General features: G+C 40.8%; 1 protein-coding gene and 1 long non-coding RNA gene across 2 annotated transcripts in view; both read left to right on the top strand.

Annotated features, from left to right (window-relative positions):
• The window catches only part of DIAPH3 (diaphanous related formin 3), a 563,614-nt gene that overhangs the window by 440,679 nt on the left and 100,035 nt on the right, over positions 1-22,900 (top strand).
• Positions 8,259-18,125, top strand: LOC132346731 (uncharacterized). Its single transcript, XR_009496646.1, has 2 exons — positions 8,259-14,170; positions 15,093-18,125. It is a non-coding gene; the product is annotated as an uncharacterized lncRNA (long non-coding RNA).

The following is a 22,900-nucleotide window of genomic DNA, read 5'->3' on the forward strand; positions in this document are numbered from 1 at the left end:
GCCAGGCCTCCTAGTCCATCACCAACTCCCGGAGTTTACTCAAACCCATGTCCATTGAGTCGGTGATGCCATCCAACCATCTCATCCTCTGTCTTCCCCTTCTCCTCCTTCCCTCAATCTTTCCCAGCATCAGGGTCTTTTCCAGTGAGTCAGTTCTTCACATCAGGTGGTCAAAGTATTGGAGTTTCAGCTTCAGCATCAGTCCTTCCAATGAACACCCAGGACTGATTTCCTTTAGGATGGACTGGTTGGAATTCCTAGCACTCCAAAGGACTCTCCAAGAATCTTCTCCAGCACCACAGTTCAAAAGCATCAGTTCTTCAGTGCTCAGCTTTCTTTATAGTCCAACTCTCACATCCATACACGACTACTGGAAAAACCACAGCTTTGACTACACGGACCTTTGTTGGCAAAAATGTCTCTGCTTTTTAATATGCTGTCTAGTTTGGTCATAACTTTCCTTCCAAGGAGCAAGCGTCTTTTAATTTCATGGCTGCAATCACCATCTGCAGTGATTTTGGAGCCCCAAAAAATAAAGTCTGACACTGTTCTACTGTTTCTCCATCTGTTTGCCATGAAGTGATGGGACCAGATGCAATGATCTTAGTTTTCTGAATGTTGAGCATTAAGCCAACTTTTCACTCTCCTCTTTCACTTTCATCAAGAGGGTCTTTAGTTCTTCTTCACTTTCTGCCATAAGTGTGGTGTCATCTGCATATCTGAGGTTATTGATATTTCTCCTGGTAGTCCTGACTCCAGCTTGTGCTTCATCCAGCCCAGAATTTCTCATGATGTACTCTGCATATAAGTTAAATAAGTAGGGTGACAATATACAGCCTTGACGTACTCCTTTCCCTATTTGGAACCAGTCTGTTGTTCCATGTCCAGTTCTAACTATTGCTTCTTGACCTGCATACATATTTTTCAAGAGGCAGGTCAGGTGGTCTGGTATTCCCATCTCTTTCAGAATTTTCCACAGTTTATTGTGATCCACACAGTCAAAGGCTTTGGCATAGTCAATAAAGCAGAAATAGATGGTTTTCTGAAACTCTCTTGCTTTTTCGATGATCAAGCAGATGTTGGCAACTTGATCTCTGGTTCCTCTGCCTTTTCCAAATCCATGGAAGGGGGAAAAAATATGTAGTTCACTAAATATGCATTGCTAAGTTCATCACTTAGCCTGCTTCCTTATTCTTGAAATGTCATACTGGACTACCCCTATAGTAAGGATGGGCCATACATACTTGAGCAGCTTCTTTAGAGTTTTGCCTTTAACAAAATTCTGATCATTATAATAAATAGCAGTTTATTCAGGATAAGTTAATAGACGTTCACAACTTTAAGGCTTTGGTATACATATTGACGCAGTGATGTGGGGTGGATGAAGGGATTATATGAATATATACTCCTACCAGCATCTAGTGACTTGTCCACTTTTCAAACCCTCACCAGCACTAGATGCATTTAAATGCTGTCTCATTATTTTGCATATTTAATTAGCAATGAAATTGTTTCTTCTTTTTTCTTATTATATTTGAGAAAATACGAGGGACAGGGAGATCAGAAACAGCAGGGAAGGATAGAAACTTCCTCAGTATTTCTTATCAAAATATGTTATCCATTAAGGAAAAACTATAAAATTTAATGTTATCTCTTCTGTCTTTTTTTCTCAACTAGTAGCAGTTATTATTACTGTTTGTTTGTGATGATATTTCAATGCTGCTAGTCCAGGATTAGGTTTTATTTTTACATTTTGGTTATTAATAACAATACATATAACCAACTCCTGTTTTATTGGAGCAATGAGGTAGAGAGAGACAGATGGAAATCACAGACAAACCTAAACCCCAGTGGCAGTGACTTGTGAAAGGGAAAGCTAGGATCTCAGGCATACTCACCCATCCTACCCTGGGGGATTTGGGTTACTAGGCAGCAGCTAATAGATCTCTGTAGATTCTTGTGACTAATCTGGGTCTACTTGATATCAGCAGAGCCTGCTGAAAAGTAAAGAAACTGAGCCAACCAGCAAACTTTTCCTCTGGACAACTTTGGCCACAATTTTAACAGATTATTTTTCACTGAGTTTATTACATGAATTCAGTTAATAAAAGATATTTCAATAATGAAGACAATTCTGAATATGATTACTTTGCTAAAACGTTAATTTTTTAATTTATAATTTATATACCTTACTTCTAGGAAGACTTTGAGGTGACTTAGAAAAGAAAGCACAGACCAATCCTGTAATTATAACAGAAAACAGATGCTGTAAGAAAAGAGAAACAAGTTGGCCTCTTAGCTTAGAGCTATAATTCTTAACTTCAGAATCCATCAGAAACCCTTGAGGGGCTTATCCAAACCCAGGTTGCTAGGACCACCACAGAGTTATGGATTCAGGTTTGTGGTAGGCATGAGAATTTGCATTTCTCATGAATCCCCAGAGGCTGTTCATCCAAGGAACCATACTTGGAGAAACACAGATCTTAGGCTGTTTTTTGTTTCTTGAGTTTTGGGAACCATCACTGATTAATACTAGATGTTTTAATTAAATAGTTTCTCTTTATAGCTCATCATCTGATCACACATAGTAGCTGTGTTATCATTTTCATCAGTTTCTTCATATAAATATAAAGGATATGATTGGTTATAATTTCTGGTTATTTTGAACCTGGCCACATTAAACACACCTAGAGAGTTTTTAAATGTAACCAATATGGAAGCTTATCTCCACAGATTCTGATTTAATTGGTCCCTGATGGAGCCTGAAACAATAGTTTTGAAACCTTTCCTGGTGGTTCGAGTGCTCAGCCAGGGTTGTAATACATAGATGGAAGAATAGTCTGTATTGCCTGCAAATAGTCAGCTGGTTCCCTCTGTGCCTTGCCCCCTGCCCCCCATCAATGTGCCCAGCTACTCACTCCCATTTTTATCTGTGTGGTATGCTTTTGGTTCTTAAATATGCTGTTTTGTTCTTCTCTTTATTGAAGTTCATCTGTTTTTGATGAACTATTTCTCTAATCTATCAAGGTCATTTTAAATTCTTTCTTTCTTCTAAAGTGTTTAACTCCTGCCCAAATAAGTATCATCTGCAAGTTTAATGAGCAGATTTTCAATTTCCTAATTGAGACTGTGCTCATTAAGTTTTAATGTTTTAAAATTTTATTGCAAATTATTCCTAGCATGCATGTGATGCTACCTTGACTTTGCCCTGGCCATGCACATTTTCTTCATTATCAGTGAACATTTATTTAGTGCTTAAATGTTGTGTGTTACTGAGTCAAGTTCATGACTTGTAAATAGTTGAAAGTAAGTGCTGAATCTGACTCTTAGTGGTTTTAAGTCTACGGAGAATATGTTGTAGCATGAGCTGCGTGAACAGCACAGGATATATAAGCATATAAACACAGAAGTTGCGCACTGTCTCTAGTTCACTGGTCAGTGGATGTCCTGACACACACTGTGGCTGCATAGAGCGGAGACTGAGAGTGCCAGCTGCCTTTTACTAGCTGTGTAACCTTCAGCAAGTTATTTGCTCCTTGTTCCTCAGTTTTCTCATCTATAAAATGTGATTTTGATCGTTCTTGCCTTGATTTGTTGTAAAAATTTTTATCAGATAGTGCATGAAGGATTCTCAACAGAGCCTAGTATATAGCAACAGTACAAATAAATAGTAACGATTAAGTCAATTAATTGGGCAATTGATAGTAGAAAATATTTAAGATTTGGTTTGACAAGACTGATCATTAATAATTGACACTAAGATATCTGGGACCTGTCCTACTCTGGAACTTTTCATTCATACAAGTTTAAGCATGTTTTTCTGTAAGCAGATAGTTTAGATTTTCATTTGCAGTGTGTTCTGTTTAACATGGAAAGTGTTCTATGCAGTTAATTGTAACTACTGAGTGGCAGAGCCAGGATTCAAACTCAGGACTTCTGTCTGCAAGATGCTAATTGCTGAATGGTAGTGACAGAGAGAAGAGATTGCCCCAGACATGAGGGGTAAGGTGAGCGAGAATCTTTTTCGAAAGAATAAGATTCCATAAAGAATAAAGAAGCCAATATTTGACCATATACTATGTGTTAAACATTCTTGAGTGCATTGTTTATATTGTCCCATTCAAAGTCTCAAAAAGGTTAAGTAATCCTTGCCCCAAATCATAAAGTGGATAAACGACAGAGCTAGGAATTCAACCCAGATCTGTTGGCAGCACAGTCCATTGTCTAAGTCACTTCTATAAACTGCCTGCCCTTGAATGGAGTCAGATTGCTTTTTCTGGAGTAGAAGATGCACTCAGAAATGATTTAGAGTGCAGACAGATAAGGTGCAGACAGAGGTACTGTCTACTTCCTGTTTTGTGACAGAGTAAATTGGAAAAAGCAACTGACGGATTTTCTCTTGAGTTTCAGTTCAATTCAGTTCGCTCATTTGTGTCCAACTCTTTGCAACCCCATGGACTGCAGCACGCCAGGCCTCCCAGTCCATCACCAACTCCCGGAGACTACCCAAACTCATGTCCATTGAGTCAGTGCTACCATCCAGCCATCTCATCCTCTGTCGTCCACTTCTCCTCCCGCCTTCAACTTTTACCAGCATCAGGGTCTTTTCAAATGAGTCAATTCTTTGCATCTGGTGGCCAAAGTATTGGAGTTTCAGCTTCAGCATCAGTCCTTCCAATGAATATTCAGGACAGATTTCCTTTAGGATGGACTGGTTGGATCTCCTTTCAGTCTAAGGGATTTCAAGAGTCTTCTCTAACAGCACAGTTCAAAAGCATCAATTCTTCAGCGCTCAGCTGTCTTTATTGTCCAATTCTCACATCCATACATGACTACTGGAAAAAAACCATAGCTTAACTACACTGACCTTTGTTGTCTAAAAAGTAATGTCTCTGCTTTTTAATATCCTTTATAGGTTGGTCATAACTTTTCTTCCAAGGACGAAGTGAATTTTAATTTCATGGCTGCAATCACCATCTGCAGTGATTTTGGAGCCCAAAAAAATAAAGTTTGACACTGTTTCCACTGTTTCCCCATCTATTTCCCATGAAGTGATGGGACCAGAAGCCATGATCTTAGTTTTCTGAATGTTGAGCTGTAAGCCACCTTTTTTCACTCTCCTCTTTTACTTTCATCAAGAGGCTCTTTAGTTCTTCTTCGCTTTCTGCCTTAAGTGTGGTGTCATCTGCACATCTGAAGTTATTGATCTTTCTTGGCAATCTTGATTCCAGCTTGTGCTTCTTCCAGCCCAGTGTTCATATGATATACTCTGCATACAAGTTAAATAAGTAGGGTGACAATATACAGCCTTGACGTACTCCTTTTCCTATTTGGAACCAGTCTGTTGTTCATGTCCAGTTCTAACTGTTGCTTCCTGACCTGCATGCAGGTTTCTCAAGAGGCAGGTCAGGTGGTCTGGTATTCCCATCTCTTTCAGAATTTTCCAACGTTTATTGTGATCCACACAGTCAACGGCTGAGGCATAGTCAGTGAAGGAGCAGTAGATGTTTTTCTGGGTGTCTCTTGCTCTTTCCATGATCCAGCGGATGTTGGCAATTTAATCTCTGGTCCTCTGCCTTTTCTAAAACCAGCTTGAACATCTGGAAGTTCAAGGTTTACGTATTGCTGAAGCCTGGCTTGGAGAATTTTGAACATTATTTTACTAACCTGTGCAATAAGTGCAGTTGTGCGGTACTTTGAGCATTCTTTGGCATTGCCTTTCTTGGGGTTGGAATGAAAACTGACCTTTCCAGTCCTGTGGCCGCTGCTGAGTTCTCCAAATTTGCTGGCATATTGAGTGCAACACTTTCATAGCATCATCCTTTAGGATTGAAATAGCTCAACTGGAATTCCATCACCTCCACTAGCTTTGTTCATAGTGATTCTTCCTAAGGCCCACTTGACTTCACATTCCAGAATGTCTAGCTCTAGGTGAGTGATCACACCATCGTGGTTATCTGGGTTGTGAAGCTCTTTTTTGTACAGTTCTCCTGTGTATTCTTGCCACCTCTTCTTAATATTCTATTTCTGTTTGGTCCATACCGTTTCTGTCCTTTACTATGCCCACCTTTGCATGAAATGTTTGCTTGGTATCACTGGTTTTCTTGAAGCAATCTCTAGTCTTTCCTAATCTAATGTTATCTTCTATTTCTTTGCATTGATCACTAAGGAAGGCTTTTGTATCTCTCCTTCCTATTCTTTGGAACTCTGCATTCAGATGGGTATATCTTTCTTTTCTCCTTTGCTTTAGCTTCTTTTCCTTTCTCAGCTATTTGTAAGGCCTCCTCAGACAACCATTTTTCTTTTTTGCATTTCTTTTTCTTGGGGATGGTCTTGATCAGTGCCTCCAGTATAGTATCATGAACCTCCATCCATAGTTTGCAGGCACTCTGTCTATCAGATCTCATCCCTTGAATCTTATTTGTCACTTCCACTGTATAATTGTAAGGGATTTGATTTAGGTCATACCTGAATGATCTATCTTTTTGCCTTTTCATACTGTTAGGGTTCTTAAGGCAAGAATACTGAAGTGGTTTGCCATTCCCTTCTCCGGTGGGCCACATTTTGTCAGAACTCTCCACATGGAGTCGCAAAGAGTTGGACATAGCTGAGCGACTAAACTGAACTCAGCTGAAGTGAACTGGACTGAATGGTCTAGTGATTTTCACTACTTTCTTCAATTTAAGTCTGAATTTGGCAATAAGGAGTTCATGATCTGAGCCACAGTCAGCTCCCAATCTTGTTTTTGCTGACTGTATAGAGCTTCTCCATCTTTGGCTGCAGAGAATACAATCAGTCTGATTTGATATTGACCATCTGGTGATGTCTGTGTGTACAGTTGTCTCTTGTGTTGTTGGAAGCGGGTATTTTCTACCACCAGTGCGTTCTCTTCACAAAACTCTTTATTAGCCTTTGCTGTTTCATTCTGTACTCCAAGGCCAAATTTGCCTGTTACTCCAGGTATTTCTTGACTTCCTACTTTTGCATTCTAGTCCATTGTGAAGAAAAGGACATCTTTTGGGGGACTTAGTTCTAGGTCTTGTCGATCTTCATAGAACCGTTCAACTTCAGCTTCTTTGTCCTTAGTGTTTGGGGCATAGACTTGGATTACCGTGATATTGAATGATTTGCTTTGAAAATGAACAGAGATCATTCTGTCATTTTTGAGACTGCACCCAAGTACTGCATTTTGGACTCTTTTGTTGACTATGAGGGCTCCTCCATTTCTTCTTAGGGATTCCTGCCCACACTAATAGATATAATGGTCATCTGAGTTAAATTCACCCATTCCAGTCCATTTTAGTTCACTGATTCCTAATATGTCAGTGTTCACTCTTGCCATCTCCTGTTTGATCACTTCCAATTTGCCTTGATTCATGAACCTAACGTAGAAGGCAATGGCACCCCACTCTACTCTTGCCTGGAAAATCCCATGGATGGAGGAGCCTGATAGGCTGCAGTCCATGGGGTCGTTAAGTCGGACACGACTGAGCGACTTCACTTTCACTTTTCACTTTCATGCATTGGAGAAGGAAATGGCAACCCACTCCAGTGTTCTTGCCTGGAGAATCTCAGGGATGGGGGAGCCTGGTGGGCTGCCGTCTATGGGGTTGCACAGAGTTGGACACGACTGAAGCGACTTAGCAATAGCAGCAGCACGGACCTAACATTCCAGGTTCCTATGCAATATTGTTATTACAGCATCTGACTTTACTTCCATCACCTTTTATATCCACAACTGCACGTTGTTTCTGCTTTGGCTCTGTCTCTTCATTCTTTCTGAAGTTATTTCTGTACTCTTCTCCAGCAGCATATTGGGCACCTATCCACCTGGGGAGTTCATCTTTCAGTGTCATATCATTTTGCATTTTCATACTGTTCATGGGGTTCTCAAGGCAAGAATACTGAAGTGTTTTGCCCTTCCCTTGTCCAGGGGACCACATTTTGTCAGACCTCTTCTCCATATCCAGTCCGTTTTGGGTGGCCGTGGCTTATAGTTTCATTGAGTTAGATAAGGCTGTGATCGGTTGGTCAGTTTGATTAGTTTTCTGTGATTGTGGTTTTCTTTTCCTGTGCCCTCTGATGGAAAAGGATGTGGAAGCTTCCTGACGGGAGTGACTGACTGAGAGGGAAACTAGGTCTTGTTCTGGTGGGCGGGGCCGTGCTCAGTAAATTTTTAATCCAATTTTCTGCTGGTGGAGAGGGTGTGTTCCCTCCCTGATCTTTGACCTGTGACCAAACTATGGTGGGTGTAAGGAAGATAATGGGGACCTCCTTCAGAAGGTCTTGTGTGTGCACTGTTGTATTTAGTACCCCAACCCTGCAGCAGGCCACTGTCAACCCACGCCTCCTCCGGAGACTCCTGGACACTCATAGGAAGTCTGGGTCAGACTTGTGTGCGGTCTTTGCTCCTTTCTCCTGGTCCTGGCACGTAGGTCGTGGTCCTTTACAGTTAGGTTGGACTAAATTAGACTGAAATTAGATCCACGTTCAAGATCAGGAGGGGTGGCCGTGAGGAGATACCCCTTGTCCAAGATAAGGAGCAGCAGCTGTGCTTTACTGGAGCAGCCGTGAAGAGATATCCCACATCCAAGGTAAGAGAAACCCAAGTAAGACGGTAGGTGTTGTGAGAGGGAATCAGAGGGCAGACACATTGAAACCATAATCACAGAAAACTAGTCAATCTGATCTCACGGACCACAGCCTTGTCTAACTCAGTGAAACTAAGCCATGCCGTGTGGGGCTACCCAAGACGGGCGGGTCATGGCGGAGAGGTCTGACAGAATGTGGTCCACGGGAGAAGGGAATGGCAAACCACTTCAGTATTCTTGCCTTGAGAACCCCATGAACAGTATGAAAAGGCAAATTGATAGGATATTGAAAGATGAACTCCCCAGGTCGGTAGGTGCCCAATATGCTACTGGAGATCGGTGAAGAAATAACTCCAGAAAGAATGAAGGGATGGAGCCAAAGCAGAAACAATGCGCAGTTGTGGATGTGACTGGTAATAGAAGCAAGGTCCGATGCTGTGAAGAGCAGTATTGCATAGGAACCTGGAATGTTAGGTCCATGAATCAAGGCAAATTGGAAGTGGTCAAACAAGAGATGGCAAGAGTGAACATCGACATTCTAGGAATCAGCGAACTCAAATGGACTGGAATGGGTGAATTTAACTCAGATGACCATTATATCTACTATTGTGGGCAGGAATCCCTTAGAAGAAATGGAGGAGCCATCATGGTCAACAAAATGCAGTACTTGGAGGCAATCTCAAAAACAACAGAAAGATCTCTGTTCGTTTCCAAGGCAAACCATTCAATATCACGGTAATCCAAGCCTATGCCCCAACCAGTAACACTGAAGAAGCTGAACCTAAACAATTCTATGCAGACCTACAAGACCTTTTAGAACTAACACCCCCCAAAAAATGTCCTTTTTATTATAGGGGACTGGAATGCAAAAGTAGGAAGTCAAGAAACACCTGGAATAACAGGCAAATTTGGCCTTGGAATATAGAATGAAGCAGGGCAAAGGCTAATAGAGTTTTGCCAAGAGAACATACTGGTCATAGCAAACACCCTCTTCCAACAACACAAGAGAAGACTCTACACATGGACATCACCAGATGGTCAACACCAAAATCAGATTGATTATATTCTTTGCAGCCAAAGATGGAGAAGCTCTATACAGTCAACAAAAACAAGACCAGGAGCTGACTGTGGCTCAGATCATGAACTCCTTACTGCCAAATTCAGACTAAATTGAAGAAAGTAGGAAAAACCACTAGACCATTCAGGTATGACCTAAATCAAATCCCTTATGATTATACAGTGGAAGTGAGAAATAGATTTAAGGGACTAGATCTGATAGATAGAGTGCCTGATGAACTATGGATGGAGGTTCGTGACATTGTACAGGAAACAGGGATCAAGACCATCCCCATGGAAAAGAAATGCAAAAAAGCAAAATGGCTGTCTGGGGAGGCCTTACAAATAGCTGTGAAAAGAAGAGAAATCAAAAGCAAAGGAGAAAAGGAAAGATATAAGCATCTGAATGCACAGTTCCAAAGAATAGCAGGGAGCCACAAGAGAGCCTTCCTCAGCAATCAATGCAAAGAAATCCAGGAAAACAACAGAATGGGAAAGACTAGAGATCTCTACAAGAAAATCAGAGATGCCAAGGGAACGTTTCATGCAAAGATAGGCTCGATAAAGGACAAAATGGTATGGACCTAACAGAAGCAGAAGATATTAAGAAGAGGTGGCAAGAATACACAGGAGATGTATACCAAAAAGATCTTCACGACCAGGATAATCATGATGGTGTCATCACTCACCTAGAGCCAGACATCCTGGAATGTGAAGGCAAGTGGGCCTTACAAAGCATCACTATGAACAAAGCTAGTGGAGGTGATGGAATTCCGGTTGAGCTCTTTCAAATCCTGGAAGATGATGCTGTTAAAGTGCTGCACTCAATATGCCAGCAAATTTGGAAAACTCAGCAGTGGCCACAGGACTGGAAACTGTCAGTTTGCTTTCCAATCCCAAAGAAAGGCAATGCCAAAGCATGCTCAAACTACCGCACAATTGCACTCATCTCACATGCTAGTAAAGTAATGCTCAAAATTCTCCAAGCCAGGTTTCAACAATATGTGAACCGTGAACTTCCTGTTGTTCAAGCTGGTTTTAGAAAAGGCAGAGGAGCCAGAGATCAAATTGCCAATATCTGCTGGATCATCGAAAATGCAAGGAGAGTTCTCGAAAACCATCTATTTCTGCTTTATTGACTATGCCAAACCTTTGACTGGGTGGATCACAATAAACTGTGGACAATTCTGAAAGAGATGGGCATACCAGACCACCTGATCTGCCTCTTGAGAAATTTGTATGCAGGTCAGGAAGCAACAGTTAGAACTGGACATGGAACAATAGACTGGTTCCAAATAGCAAAAGGAGTACGTCAAGGCTGTATATTGTCACCCTGCTTATTTAACTTATATGCAGAGTACATCATGAGAAACGCTGGGCTGGAAGAAACACAAGCTGGAATCAAGATTGCTGGGAGAAATATCAATAACCTCAGATATGCAGATGACACCACCCTTATGGCAGAAAGTGAAGAGGAACTAAAAAGCCTGTTGATGAAGGTGAAAGAGGAGAGTGAAAAGTTGGCTTAAAGCTCAACATTCAGAAAACTAAGATCATGCCATCTGGTCCCATCACTTTATGGCAAATAGATGGGGAAACAGTGGAAACAGTGTCAGACTTTATTTTTGGGGGCTCCCAAATACTGCAGATGGTGATTGCCTCCATGAAAATAAAAGATGCATACACCTTGGAAGGAAAGTTATGACCAATCTAGATAGCATAGTAAAAGGCCAAGACATTTGCCAACAAAGGTCCGTCTAGTCAAGGCTATGGTTTTTTCAGTGGTCATTTATGGATGTGAGAGTTGGACTGTGAAGAAAGCTGAGCGCTGAAGAATTGATGCTTTTGAACTGTAGTTCAAAAGTTTCTCCAAAACTGTGGTTTTGGAGAAAACTCTTGGGAGTCTCTTGGACTGCAAGAAGATCCAACCAATCCATTTTAAAGGAGATCAGTCCTGGGTGTTCATTGGAAGGACTGATGCTAAAGCTGAAACTCCAATACTTTGGCCACCTCGTGCGAAGGGTTGACTCATTGGAAAAGACCCTGATGCTGGGAGGGATTAGGGGCAGGAGGAGAAAGGGAGGACAGAGAATGAGATGGCTGGATGGCATCACTGACTCGATAGATATGAATTTGAGTGAACTCCGGGAGTTGGTGATGGACAGGGAGGCCTGGCATGCTGTGATTCATGGGGTCGCAAAGAGTCGGACACGACTGAGCAACTGAACTCAACTGAAATTAGAGTGAGTTAGGTTTATTTATGTGCATATATAAATAATTTTTTTAACTCTAAGATTATTTGTTCTTGTTCTTGACCTGGTTTGGTTGTCCTTAACTGAAAACTAAGTAATACAATAGTATTACAGTACAGTCTGAACTCTGGAGATACCATTTTGAAGCTGATAGGATTATTTCTAGCAGACAATAAAATATTCTTACTTTTCATACTTACTACTAATAACGAATAACAGCTTCTTACTACTAATAAGGACTTCCATGGTGGTTCAGACAGTAAATAATCTGCTCACAGTGCAGGAGACCTAGGTTCAATCCCTGTATTGTGAAGATCCCCTGGAGCAGGAATTGCGATCCACTCTAGTATTCTTGCCTGGAGAATCCCACGTACAGAAGATAAAGTCCAAACTGTCACCAACACTTTCACTTTCACTACTAATAAAGAGTTTACTTTTTTAAATCCTTTATAAAATGAAAATAAATGTGTGCTTTAGTAAAGGGATATAATTTCTGATCAGCTTGTTTATTATGTATGTGTTCAGACATCTTATACCAAAACCCATAGCCAGTGTGCTCAGTGAGAGTTCATTTCTCTCTCTTTACGCCAACTTCACCACATCCCCAGATAATAATTTAAGCAGTCTGAGTAAATTGAATATCATTATGCTTACTGTACGTACCACTAATTTTGTTTTCAGTTAGACTTTTTCCATTTTAGAATTTGTGCTTACTGTTGTGGGAAAAGGAAACTGAAGTTTTAGAATTACTGAATTACTAATAATAGTTGTATAGCACAACACAGTTGAGGTAAAGAGAATGTTATAGACTTGGTTTTGAATTTCAGCTTTACTGCTTATATGCTGGCAGTTACTGAGTCTCTTTGCACCTTGGTTTCATCTAATGCCAGTGAGGAGAATTTATGCCCACCTTATAGGATGACTGTGAAAACTGAATTTAACAAGCCATGCACAACGCTGTGTACTCATTAAAAGTTAACTGTTATTATTGATGATAATAGCTGGTTCCATGCTGACAGGAGTGTTGGTTGAGAGGGGGAAATATTTGAGTTTTGAAAATTTTAGCAAAGATGAAAGGAAGATTGTCCTCTGCCAAATTCTAGCAACTAGGCCTCACTGTCCCATGCTGCCTGCACATCCTGCCCTTCCTGGCTCGTTAAGTGCTCTTGGATCAGATCCGAAGAGTGGTTTACATGACTGTGAGTGGCACTGATCCAATTATGTAGCTCGCCTGCAGAGCCATTTAGTGGTAGCCAAGGTAGCTTATTTCTATGTCATTTAGATTAATTTTTCCATTTAACTTGTATTACTACCAAACCCATTGCAAGATATTTCCAGTTTTCTGCTTTCAAAATTTACTTTTAAAAGCAGTGATAAATAGCCTTCTGTTTGATTTTAAATGGTTTTCTATAGCTACACAATTTTAGCTTCACATAAAAATTGCTTAGATGTTGTTGCTCCTTCCTCCATAAAATTGCAAACACCTAGGGCTTGGTTGAATATCCAGGTGTACGGAAGCTCAATGTTAATTTTTCAAAGGTTGTATATATTTCTGATATAGCAACTGATTGCGGAAAAAATGGGTTTGTATATTGTTGCAGCAATATAAGTAACAGCTGCCTCTTAAAATAGGAAATAGAAAAACCAAGTTAAGAGGCATCTAATGTGATCACTAATTATTTTACCGGAGTTTTCAAAGAATGTATCAATAATGGGTTTTTGTTTCAGGCTATTTGCATCCAGAACCTTGGCTTCCAAAATTAAGAAATCAGCTCTTATTAATTACACTTAAATATGACGGCGGCAGAGATCTTTGTGCTGTGAAGCGAGAGCCTGATCTCTGGCTGTTTGGATCTGTACTTGGTGTAATGTGGTGCACTGTTCTCAGCCAAAGCCCTGTGTTGTCTGGGCAACTCCCGTTGCCATAGCAATGAAATTCTTTTGCGGGAGCAGGGCGAATGCTAATTGTAGCCATTTGTTGTTCCTTCTGTCGATCCCTTAACTAGCACAGTTGTAGAGCAGCCAGAGATTCTGGGTGAACAGCACGGAGTGCCCCCAAAAGCATTACTGCTGAAGGCAACCGGCTGCTCTGCTTAAAAAATCACTGGAGCAGCCGCCGGTGCAGGCAGTGCCGCTGTGTGGGCAGAAGCACAGCGTGGCTCCGGCCTGACAACTGTTGAGCTGGGCCTGGGAGGGAAAGAGAAGGCTGTTTGAAACCTGTTGAGAAGTTGCTGATGACATGGAGATTAATTTGACATCAGTCCCTCAGAGGTAGGTAGGCATATCATAACAACTGTTTATCCAGGCTAAAAGCAGTACTGGAATGCCCAGAGGCTGTGGGAGACAGATCAGTGGTTCTTCCTTTCATTTCCATCCGAAACTGCATTACTGTGGCCTAAGGTAAAATGATTCATTTGGTTGGAACCAACCAATTGTAATTCACATAGGTATTAGATTCAGTTAATATTGGTAACTCCCCCCTCTCTTTATAATCCCTTATTTTTAGAGACTCATGATTTAGCTGCCAGAAATGAGTTGAAACTGAAAATCATCTCAACATAAATGAGAACAGACTCCTTTTGAAAAATAAATGACCAAGTAATATCTACCAATTATGTGGTCTATCATGCTACTTTAATTCAAGAAAATACTATTAACCTAGCTCATAATTCATTGTAAGGTCTAATTGCTATAGGTACTTGGGTAAGAAAAAAAATAATGGTAAGAGAAAACATGTGAGGCACAATTATACTGTTACATTACATTTTCCCTCTAGAAGTGTACTGACCCATAAAGATTGGTCAAGTTCATGAGACTTTTAAAAACTAGCTTCTGTGTAAGCATACTAATAAATTTCAAGGTAGTTTTTATAAGGTATAAATTTAATGTATCTGCCTCTTAATATATGTGCCTCTATATTAATAGACTGAAGGTACATCCTGGCTGAAATGTCCTTAAAAAGTAGAGAAACTGATATCATAGGCTTGTTATACAAAACTATTCATCATAGTTTTTTTGTTTGTATTGAGATGGTCAAATTAGCTATAAGGATAGTGCATCATAACCACAGATTCCTCTTTTTACTGGGGTGTAGGGAAAGAAGTCTTTCAAGTCAGTGTGTTTTTTTTTTTTTTTTTCTTAAAAGAACTGCATGTATATTTAATATTTTTATCGCTTTTCTTGCTCTTTACAGGGAGGCAACTACCAGAATATCATTCAGTGTACTGAAAGAAACTGGTTTCTGATGATAGTGATCATAATAAGTCATTTGTGTGCTTCAGACACTAAACAAATTAGTCCCATTCCATTGTTTAAAATAGATATTCAGCCCATAAATTCCAAGAAGAGACGATTTGAAATTTGTTGAAATTTTCTAAGATACACAGTTTTCTTCTTTTCATAATTTTTAATTAAGAGAAGAAAATATCTGTAAACTATATAATAAACACTATTTTTGAGTATTATCTATACCTTACTTGTGAACTTCATATACAAGATATTACAGATATTCCTTAATAAACTTTTTTGGAGTTATTTTGAAGATTATTTTTACTAAATCTTCAACATTAAAATATTTGGTTGTACTTCTAAAACACTACGTTCTCAGTATAATAAATGAAAAAAAGAGCTTATTTATTTATTAATGCCTTTAATTCCTCAGCCTACAAAAATCAAGTTATTGTTAAATTTACCACCAAGCATGACTTCTGCTGCTGCTGCTAATGCTGGGGCTAAGTCGCTTCAATCATGTCCAACTCTGTGTGACCCCATAGACGGCAGCCCACTAGACTCCGCCGTCCCTGGGATTCTCCAGGCAAGAACACTGGAGTGGGTTGCCATTGCCTTCTCCAATGTGTGAAAGTGAAAAGTGAAAGTGAAGTCTCTGAGTCGTGTCCGACTCTTCACAACCCCATGGTCTGTAGCCTATCTATCAGGTTCCTCCGTCCATGGGATTTTCCAGGCAAGAGTACTGGAATGGGTTGCCATTGCCTTCTCCGAGCATGGCTTCTGGCCCCCCTTAAATGATTAGGTCTCCCATAGAGTTCCAAGAATGATTGGAGTCTAACCTTACCACCAGCCTGCACAGAGAGAATTTTTGTCAACACACCATTTAGCAGTGGACTGGATGATGACTGGCCAGATAGATTTCCATCATGATCAGTCCTCAGTAGCCCTCTGAAGAAATCAGAGTAGACCATCCATCCTCAGTCAACCAAGGGTCTTTTCCTTAATAGCTAGAGATGAAAAGACTAAAATCTGATTATGGGATGAGTAATGCTCTCACATCATAGAAATTAAGCCTCATCCAAAAAGCCAGCTCTTTGAGATACCTACAGCTTTCTTCCAGGGGCAGAAATAGACCATTGCTGCTTGTGTCCAGAGCTGACCACTGGGGAAACCCACAGCCCAGCTTGTCCTGTTGGGTGATCTGTAGGACTTTGCTCTGAATGATGTAACATGCCAGCACCTGGCTCACTTGGGCCAAACAAACTGAAGCATTCCCAAACAACTTCCAGGGAAGGTGACAGCCCGCAGGCATTTAGAATTAGGTTGCTTGGTAGGAGTGAGTCTTTCAACAAGCTCCATCTGGGAAGCAGGAGTTGACCGTGGAAGGAGGAGTCCGGGGCCCAAGCTGCTTCTCCTGCCTCAGTCCGGTGTGGGTGGTGGGATACTCTCTTCCTGACATGATGGATCATTCATATCCGAGACAGTTGTCCTCTTGAGAAGAGACGCCTCCTGGGGCGTGTGTCAGGAAACCTAGGAGAGGCACATGAGCACGCCCCGTTAGGTGCCCTCCACTCCATCAGCAATGAAGGCGGGACCTGATGGCTTAGAAGAACCACTCTGGTGGGAAAATGAGGGAGTGAGCGACCTAAATTTTAAAATTCTTTGTTAACCCCCATTCAAACACTCTCTCCTTGTCCCTCCTTTTAAGTCAAGGAAGCTTGAAGAAGCTTATGTCCCACTGTAATTCTCCGTGGAAGATTGATGAGCCATTCTCGCAATACATAGATGGAGGAAGCCTGCCTTAAAAATCTGACTGTAAAATCTGTACCTCATATGGCTCTTTATTAGAAGATTCAGTTCCTTGTGACCTGTGCCACACTCAAGCCCTTCCTAAGTACGTACAGCTCACTGATAGTCCTGAAAAACAGTGGTGGTTTTTTTTTCATATAGTGGTAGTTGGTAACGTGGGTCACCTTGGCAACCTGTTAGATATTTTTTAGCAGTTTTGAGGTTTGCAGTTTAGTTCATTTTTACAGTTATTTCTCAATTATTTTTAGTCAACCATGTCTTATTCATAGTTTAGCCTTCTTTTTCATTGTGCCCAGCATTAAACAATTTGCTCCTAAGAAAACTAGTTAAGAATTAATGTTTATAACTTTGGATGATAGTTCAAGTTTTTAATTTTTAAAACTTCGATTCATTTTTCTCCTTGTCATTACATGAAAATTATTAGTCAAAAGCCAGGAACTATCACTCTCTAAATTATAAATTATACATAATGAACAACTCTGTTGGTAATTCCAAACCTTCTTGCTATGTGTCAGAAACACTGGGAAGCCTCATTCCAGAACTACTGAAGTAGAGCTTCTGGGGTAGGTTCTCAGGAACTGTTTTTAAACAGAGTTCTAAGATGATTATTGTGTCCCTAAGATATCCCTAGTGGGAGAAAGAACATTTTGGAAACAGTGATCTGAGGGTGATATTCTTCACTTTTTGATGTCTGGTTTCAATGTGAAAACAAGGTTCCAGGAATACAACTAACTGGCTCATATTTTTATTTTTTGTTCTTTTTTGCTGTTTCTTTTTCTCTAAAATGAAAGTATTTCAAATATTTGACTGTTAAAGATATGTACATAAAAATGGTGTTAAATACGTAGTGGATTTAAAAAAAAAAAAAACACAGGTGGTGGTGTGGTTTAGTCATTAAGTTCTATCCGACTCTTTGTGACCCCATGGACTGTAGCCCACCAGACTCCTCTGTCTATGGGATTTCCCAGGTAAGAATCCTGGAGTGGGTTGCCGTTTCCTTCTCAAGCAGATCTTCCCCACCTAGAGATTGAACCTGGGTCTCCTGCATTGCAGGAGGATTCTTAATGTAAATCTTATTAACTAGAAATAAAATGTAAGCAATATATAGAACATGGACACAATTGCTGGTTTAAAGGTGTAAAATGTTGTTATAAAAGAACACCCCAGAGTGCAAAAAAAAAAAAAATAATTGGGACTGCATGAACCAGTAGATTGGAAAGATTCATTTTTAATCCATATCCTTCCAGACTATTTACTTAGACTAGTTTGAAACATACTTTCAGCATTAGCGAAATTGCCAAACAAACAGAGCAGACATAATTGGCTGAAATTTAATTAGAAAATGTCTTTGTTTAAAAAATAATTTTTAGGAAACCCTGAAGTGTACATTGATTGTATGCATTCATTTTTAGTCAGTTTGCTGGTGACAGTTCACCTAGAGCTGAGAAGGATAGCTCTAGGTCTAGCCTCCAGTTCTCTGGCTTATGGCAAGTCACTGTTTCAACAAAGTCTGGGCTTCTGGGGCATGGAATTATAATGAGGGACAACTTAACCTATGTTTATGTGTAGGTACAACCTCAGTTTGCCTTATAATATTACACACACTTGGGAACTGGTAACCACTGGCTTGCAGGCATTTCTCAGTTGAGCAAAAATTGTCTGTTGCACACACTAGTGTCATCAAAAAAGAAAAGAAAAGAAAACATGTAAGGAAGCAAATAAAAGAAGAGTTTTAAGAATTATAATTTGGGAGATACAAATTCAGGGAAGAGAAAGAATTTAATTTATAAAGCAAAACCATGAGGCTGTATTCTGACACAAGAAAGGAAATGTTTATCCTTGAGGAATGTCTGTCCCAAGTTGATTTTGTAAGAGTTTGATAAGTATTTTCACTTTCTGGCTAGTGTTCTGAGTTGGGATGATAACAGAAGGTCAGGTTCCATCCAGGCTGGGACATGCGTGACCTCCACTTCCTCAGTGGCTCTGGCCTCCGTCTTAGAGAGCTCACTTAGCGGTACCAGCCCCATGCTGAGTTTCCTGCCATGCCAGCCATTAGTGAGTCTGTTTCTTCTCTTTTCCCACTCAAATTTTAAGAGAACTCAACACCCTTGAACTGCTTGTCTGAAATACCATTTCCAAGTTCTCCCCTAGTATTGGAAGGATCACTTTTCAGATATACCAGAAAAATTCCTAAAACCTCTGGCATTCTGTTCTTATAAATAGCTAACCCTTAGGTTAAACAGTAATCACACTTGAGATGGCACTGGCCCTGCCATGTTGGGTTTTGGTCCTGTCTCTTTCTGTTTCAGTTGCTTTTTTGATTCTCTTGCTTCGTTCTTGTTAAACATGCTGACAAACCTCAGGCTGTGTGTTAAAACCAGAGGAAAAGGAAAGACAAAAAAGTACCTTAAGTTTTAAAATAACTTCCTTCCAGGCAGGCTAAAGTTGTTAGGTCTTATGAAAGCAACTACAACAAGAAACCTTTCTGGACCAGAAAGGCCCGAGTTTTATAAGTTGTCCTTAGACTGACTCTCCGTCCCGAAGTAAAGTGCTTTAGTGGCTCCACATCTCACTCCCTGAGAGTCTTCTCCCTCATCAGGCAGGTTTCAAAGCTCCCTTTGATGTCAGCTTCCAGGCCTACATTCCTTCCCACTCCTGGTCAAAGAAAAAGTCCCTGCGGCTCTGTGCTGCTGTAGTGCATTCTGCCCGCCTTCCACCTGGTAAGCTTACTGTCATTCTTACTGGAATATGAACTCCTAGATGGCGGGGGTCATTGTCTCCATCTCCCACTCCCTAATACCTAGTAGAGTGCCCAGCAAATGTGTATAAGTGGTCCTGGCGGTGGTCGTGGTCAGTTGCTAGTTTGTGTATGACTGTTTGCGACCCCATGGACTGCAGCATGCAGGGCTTCCCTGTCCTGCACTGTCTCCCAGAGTTTGCTTAGATTCATATCCAGCTGTGAAAAGAAGAGAAGCAAAAAGCAAAGGAGAAAAGGAAAGATATAAGCATCTGAATGCAGAGTTCCAAAGAATAGCAAGAAGAGATAAGAAAGCCTTCCTCAGCAATCAATGCAAAGAAATTGAGGAAAACAACAGAATGGGAAAGACTAGAGATCTCTTCAAGAAAATTAGAGATACCAAGGGAACATTTCATGCAAAGATGGGCTCAATAAAGGACAGAAATGGTATGGACCTAACAGAAGCAGAACATATTAAGAAGAGGTGGCAAGAATACACAGAAGAACTGTACAAAAAAGATCTTCACGACCCAGATAATCACAATGGTGTGATCACTCCAGACATCCTGGAGTGTGAGCCAGACATCCTGGAATGTGAAGGCAAGTGGGCCTTACAAAGCATCACTATGAACAAAGCTAGTGGAGGTGATGGAATTCCGGTTGAGCTCTTTCAAATCCTGAAAGATGATGCTGTGAAAGTGCTGCACTCAATATGCCAGCAAATTTGGAAAACTCAGCAGTGGCCACAGGACTGGAAAAGGTCAGTTTTCATTCCAGTCCCAAAGAAAAGCAATGCCAAAGAATGCTCAAGCTACCACACAATTGCACTCATCTCACACGCCAGTAAAGTAATGCTCAGAATTCTCCAAGCCAGGCTTCAGCAATACGTGAACTGTGAACTTCCAGATGTTCAAGCTGGTTTTCGAAAAGGCAGAGGAACCAGAGACCAAATTGCCAACATCTGCTAGATCATCAAAAAAGCAAGAGTTCCAGAAAACCATCTATTTCTGCTTTATTGACTATGCCAAAACCTTTGACTGTGTGGATCACAATAAACTGTGGAAAATTCTGAAAGAGATGGGAATACCAGACCACCTGACCTGCCTCTTGAGAAACCTGTATGCAGGTCAGGAAGCAACAGTTAGAACTGGACATGGAACAACAGACTGGTTCCAAATGGGAAAAGGAGTACGTCAAGGCTGTATATTGTCACCCTGCTTCTTTAACTTATATGCAGAGTACATCATGAGAAACGCTGGGCTGGAAGAAGCACATACTGGAATCAAGATTGCCAAGAGAAATATCAATAACCTCAGAGATGTAGATGATACCACCCTTATGGCAGAAAGTGAAGAGGAACTAAAAAGGCTCTTGATGAAGGTGAAAGAGGAGAGTGAAAAAGTTGTCTTAAAACTCAACATTCAGAAAACAAAGATCATTGCATCTGGTCCCATCACTTCATGGCAAATAGGTGTGGAAACAGTGTCAGACTTTATTTCTGGGGGCTCCAAAATCACTGCAGATGGTGACTGCAGCCATGAAATGAAAAGACGCTTCCTCCTTGGAAGAAAAGTTATGACCAACATAGATAGCATATCGAAAAGCAGAGACATTACTGTGCCATCAAAGGTCCATCTAGTCAAGGCTATGGTTTTTCCTGTGGTCATGTATGGATGTGAGAGTTGGACTGTGAAGAAAGCTGAGCGCCGAAGAATTGATGCTTTTGAACTGTGGTGTTGGAGAAGACTCTTGAGAGTCCCTTAGACTGCAAGGAGATCCAACCAGTCTATTCTGAAGGAGATCAGCCCTGGGATTTCTTTGGAAGGAATGATGCTGAGGCTGAAACTCCAGTACTTTGTCCACCTCATGCGAAGAGTTGACTCATTGGAAAAGACTCTGATGCTGGGAGGCATTGGGGGCGGGAGGAGAAGGGGACGACAGAGGATGAGATGGCTGGATGGCATCACTGACTCGATGGACGTGAGTCTGAGTGAACTCCAGGAGTTGGTGATGAACAGGGAGGCCTGGCGTGCTACGATTCATGGGGTCACAAAAAGTCGGACACAACTGAGCGACTAAACTGAACTGAGTTATTGATGCTATCTAACCTTAGTGGTTATTATTATTTCTACCCATAATGTTGTTACTGGGTCCAAGCTTGCTCTACTTGCTGCTCAAGGAGTTGAGGCCAGGAAGAGACTTTAATCGGGGAGCCAGCTGACTGAGAAGATGGCAAGCTAGTGCCTCGAAATAACCATCTTAACAGGGTCTGGATGCCAGGTTCTTTTATAGATCAGAGAGAAAGAAGCAATGAGGAACTAAAATTGAAAGGAGAGAGGGAGGGGCAGTGGGGAAGTTAAGTGAAAGGGTCTTCAGTCTTGCAAAACATCTCCAAGGGAATGTCCAGCCTTTGGAAGTGCTGTGTTAATCTCTTCTATTCACAGGTGGGTAGGGACATATTATCTCTCTAGGAGCTTATTGAAGGGACTTTAGTTTATAGTCAAGCAGAAGGCAGGGTCCCCAAGGCAAGCCAGTAAGTACTATTAAGAGCAAGGAAAAGCAAGTCAAACAAAAATTTCAACATGGAGTCAGAATTGACTTCTTCCCTGCAACAGTCTCATTTGTCTCTAGATCATATTTTTTCAAGTAATTGGTATCACAATCCAAATATTGGATATTACATCTTCATGTGGTATCACACTTTTAATCATCTTTAAAACTTAGGTTTAAAAAAAAAATTAGGTTTTATTTTTACTTGCTACAGTCTTTTTTAAATTTTACATACTGCAGAAGACTGAGTTTTTGTGCATGACTGATGTACACATCATGAATTCAGTGTTCTCAAAATGAACTTGCCATATAACCAACATCTATATGGTTTTTCAATGATATAGAAGCTTACCAGGAATAATAAAGAATTGGTCTTCGTATGTGGGATTCCCTTGTGGCCCAAAGGGTAAAGAGTCTGCCCGCAATGCAGGAGACCTGACTTCGATGCCTGGGTTGGGAAGTTCCCATGGAGAAGAAAATGCACCCACTCCAGTATTCTTGCCTGGAAAATCTCATGGACTGAGGAGCCTGGCAGACTATAGTCCATGGGGTCGCAAAGAGTTGGACACGACTGATCTTGATATGAAGTTAGTGTTGGAAATGATTTGCCACCATTTTACTTGGTTCTGTGTGTGTGTGTGTGTGTTTAGACAAGGAAGTGACAGTGATGCCTGTGG

This window comes from Bos taurus, chromosome 12 (assembly GCF_002263795.3).
Source record: "Bos taurus isolate L1 Dominette 01449 registration number 42190680 breed Hereford chromosome 12, ARS-UCD2.0, whole genome shotgun sequence".
NCBI classification, from domain to species: Eukaryota; Metazoa; Chordata; class Mammalia; order Artiodactyla; family Bovidae; genus Bos; species Bos taurus.